The sequence below is a fragment of the Peromyscus eremicus genome, chromosome 3, assembly GCF_949786415.1.
Source record: "Peromyscus eremicus chromosome 3, PerEre_H2_v1, whole genome shotgun sequence".
Taxonomy (NCBI): domain Eukaryota; kingdom Metazoa; phylum Chordata; class Mammalia; order Rodentia; family Cricetidae; genus Peromyscus; species Peromyscus eremicus.
The window spans coordinates 72,093,367-72,097,933 of NC_081418.1; positions in this window are offsets into that span (position 1 = coordinate 72,093,367).

Genomic DNA, 4,567 nt, shown 5'->3' on the forward strand with positions numbered 1-4,567 from the left:
ACTCAGATAACAACAAGTAGAAAAGAGAAGACATTTCAGGAAAACACTCACGTAAATAGAAACAAGAAAGAATCCGGTTCAGTCAAGAAACCTCCCAGTGTGAAGGTTGAACAGCAAAAAAACGTACAGGAATTAATAGCTGTTGTCACAAAGAACCCTGCCCTCCAGGGAAGGGACAGTAATATATTCTCCACATATTTATTCATTACACAGAACTGCATGCCTTCTGAGCTTGTTTTATTTGAATTCTAATGTGTCTGCTCTCATTTGCTTTCCTAATGCTGGGTATGGTAGTAGAGTAGGGGGCAAGTGAGACTCTGTCTGGGATATTAGAGTCACCCAGACCTCCCTGTGAAGTTGTGAACTTGTGGGCAGGTGCTGTGTCTCAATCTGCGAGGAGCACACTGGATGAGACAGCAGATGGCAACCTTGATTCTTCAAATGAAGGTTCCACCATTGGTCATTGGAAAGTGGACTTTCTGCTTCTTGCAGGGACTTGGTATGAGAGAGAGTGTCATCTCCTGCAATATAATGTTCTAAATTCTAAGGAAGGGGGTTGGGGATTTAGCTCAGTGGTAGAGTGCTTGCCTAGCAAGCACAAGGCCCTGGGTTTGATCCTCAGCTCAAAAAAAAATAATAATAATAATTCTGCTTTAGCCGGGCGGTGGTGGTGCATGCCTTTAATCTCAGCACTCGAGAGGCAGAGGTAGGAGGATCTCTGTGAGTTCGAGGCCAGCCTCGAAAGGCGCAAAGCTATGCAGAGAAACCCTATCTCAGAAAAAAAAAATCTAAGGAAGGGACCTAGAGATTGTAATATCACCCTAGAGAGAAGAATCATGACCAATGACAAATGTGAAGGCCAAGAAACATGAATGATAAATGATTTTGAAAATATATAGCAAGGACAACAGTATCCAGATATATGGTCACCAGGAAAAGGATTGTGTGGGACTTTCAGATGAATCTAGAAATGAGGCTCTCAGTTCCTCTAAAGCTCTCAGATGAAGAAGTCCAACCAGCAGTTGGGGATGCAGATAGAGAATTACAAAAGTAAAGGGAAGGACTCATAGGTTTGGATAATATCAAGAATAATTAAAATTCTGAGAAAATATACTATTTGTGAAGAGAATTTCTGAGAAAGATACTATTTGAAAGATTTTAGAGAGACATGGTAGCAATGTAGGAAAAGAAGGAGAGAGAAACAAACACAGAAAGTGTAGTCCACACAAGCAAGTAACAGTCAGAGCTCACTAAGTGAAATCATGCAGACAACCTTGGGAAAGACTGGTCAGTGGAAATTGGCCCATGAAGACATCAGGATGCTTTGGAAAGGTATTTTATTCAATAGCTGGGTTGGTTTTCTTGCTGATTCTCAGTGAAAATTAAATGCAAGGATGTTTTGGCAGCAAATAGAGGAGAATGACTCAATGGCAAGGACTGGCTTAAAGAAGAGAAGAAATATAGCACCTGTGAGATGCAGGAGAAGATAAAAGATGCTGTAGAGTCATCTATCCAGGATGGGAAGACAGAACTGACAGAAAAAGATTCCTCCACATCGACCATGTTGAGAACATTGAGAAAAGAGTCATTAATTTGGGTTAACTGACAAGAGGTGAGTAAAATACACTCAATGAACAATGTTGTATAGAAGACACAGGCCAGATTTATGAATAGTAATATTTGCACAATCACAAGACTTCCCACTTTGTATCCACAAAGCACTGGTTCCATCATGCTGCAGACACCAGGATCTGTGAGTGACCAAATCCCATAGAAAATGATTCAGCATTTACACGTAATCCTCCCATATAATGTAAGTCATCTCCAGATTACTTAAAAATACCTAATTGAATGTAAGTTATATCTAAATGGTCATTACATTGTATTGTGTAGAGAATAAAATCAAGAAAAGGAAGTATGCACATGTTTAGAATAGGCACATTTTCTCCTGAATGTTTTCACTCTATAGTTGGCTGAATTCATGGAAGTAGAACCCACATATACAGAATGCCAATTGTATAGCAAAGCTTTTTTAAAGGGAACAATCTAAATAAAAGAATGAGAGAAACTAGAAGTCTAGTGTTTTAGGGGAAAAAAACTGGCCCTGAATTCTGTGCCCTAATGATTTGAGTATGATTGAACTATATTCATGACATGGGCAAGCAGCTGTGACATTTGTAAAGGGACAACATGAAGAAGAATCTGTGAAGCAGAATGATGATATGGAGCCCTGCCATGGGAACATCTCCGTTTGACCGACTCTTTAACTTTTCTCTGTGAAGATATCATATATACATCACTATAGATATCTCTGTTACAGTGCAGTGAATCAAACCTAGAGCCATATGCATTCCAGACACATTCTATACAACTGAGCCACGCACCCCATTTTAGCCTGCTACAAAATTTCAGAGTCTCAATTTACTAATCTGCAATAAGAATTGTAAGCCTTCCCAAACAGTTTTACTTATGGGAATTAAATATGTTAGTATATACTAAAGTATCATGGTAGATACTCAAAACCAGCAAATAAGCTTAAAATCCACTGTGCTGGAGCTCTGTCCTATAATTCTAAACTCTAGCACTTTGAGCGTATTTATTTCTGCTGTTATATTTGTTTAGTATCCGTTTACCTTTATGCTTTAACATGTCAGATCTTTTCACTAGTGTTCTGTGAAAGATGTTGCTAAAAGGACAACAATTGATTTTTAACTGAGGTATTTCTGTATTTCTAGATTAGCTGACCATCTGACCCAGGTATGTAAACAAGCATGCTATGGAAAAGTCACAGAGAATCCCAGATGAACATAAGTATGTGTGTGCAGGTCTGAACAGGATGCCATAGTTTCCATCTTTTGTCAGCACTCCAAAGCAGCTTTTAATACCCTTTGATTATAATAAAAGTATAATTAATACTTGTAAGACTTTTATTTCAGTCTTGAAAGCACAATCGTTCTTTATCTGTGGCACAAAAGGGCTTCCTCTTGCTTCAGCTGGTTTTGTGGTGGTCACTGGGGTGTATAACCAACACTCTGCAAGGAAGCACAGTTTAACTCTTTTATGCATCCCAGACTCCAGTCCTAAGATATCCTTCCTTCTGGTTTTCAACAGACTTCCTATAAATCAAGGTATTGGCTCAGTAGGCTCTGTTCATTAGAAACAGATAAAAGATAATTGATCAAGTGAAGTTGGCATCTAATGGGGACCAAGCTGAAGCCTTGCAGAAGAATAAATGACCTGCCGTTTGTCTTAGCAATAGGGTGTAGATAGAAATCCTAGACTCAAAATTAAGAGTTACCAACCTCTCAACCATATCTTATCCCATAGAGAAACTGAAAACCACAACAATGGGAATGCTGGAGTGTGGTGATGTATTGTGTCCTCTAATATACTGTGTCTCCCAATAAAATAAAACTTGCCTAGAGATCAGAGGAAAAAGCAAGCCGCTGTATAGAAGTCAGGCAACGATAGATAGCACACGCCTTTAATCCTATCACTTGGCAGGCAAGGATCTGTCTGGATCTCTGTGAGTTCAAGGCCACAATGGGAACCGAGCCAGGCGTGGTGGCACATGCCTTAAATTCCAACACTAGTTAACCATGGAGGTCTGGAGGTCTGTACAGACAGACAGGAAGTGACAGACATGGTCAGGAAGAGGAAGTGATGTAGCTGGACAGAGTGCAAATCAGATGGCAGAACAGCAAGGCATATAGGCTTGGGCAGACAAGAAGTAGCTCATTTTTGGAAGCTGTGGAGTTGGTGAGGTAAGGTTAGCTGTGGCTTTCCCTATTTCCCTGATCTCTAAGGTTTTCACCCCTATATTTGGCTCTGTGTTTTTTTTTTTATTTAATAAGACTGTTTAGAAATTCATCTACACTGGAGTGTGCAGTAGCTGTGCACATAGATGACAGGATTTAGGCACTTATGGAGGGAGAGATGAAGATCAGTGTTCTGAGTATTTGTGAGTGACAGTCATGACCTGTCTGTAGTGATATATTGTGTACCCCAATATATTGTATACCCTAATAGTGTACCCTAATAAATTTAGCTAGGGATCAGAGGACAGAGCCAGCCACTAGATTAGACATAGAGGCCAGACAGTGGTGGCACACACCCTTTTAATCCTATCACTCGGGAGGCAGAGATCCATCTGGATCTCTGTGAGTTCAAGGCCACACTGGGAACAGAGCCAGATGTGGTGACGTGGTGACACACACCTTTAATCCCAGCACTTGAGATCTCATGTCTTTGCTTGGGAAGGACACATGCCTTTAATCCCAGGAAGTGATGGCAGGAAGCAGAAAGGTATATAAGGCATGAGGACCAGGAACTAGAGGCTTTTTAGAGCAGTTCAACTAAGACCCTCAGGGGTGAGGACTCAGAGGTTTTCAGTCTGAGGATTCATGGAAACAGGATTTGCTGAGGAGTTGGTGAGGTGAGGTTGGCTGTGGATAATTCTGTTTCTTTGATCTTTCAACTATCACCCCAATATCTGCTCCAGGTTTTTTTTATTATTATTATTAATAAGATCTTTTAAGATTCGTGTTAGAACCTGCCCTTGTGTATA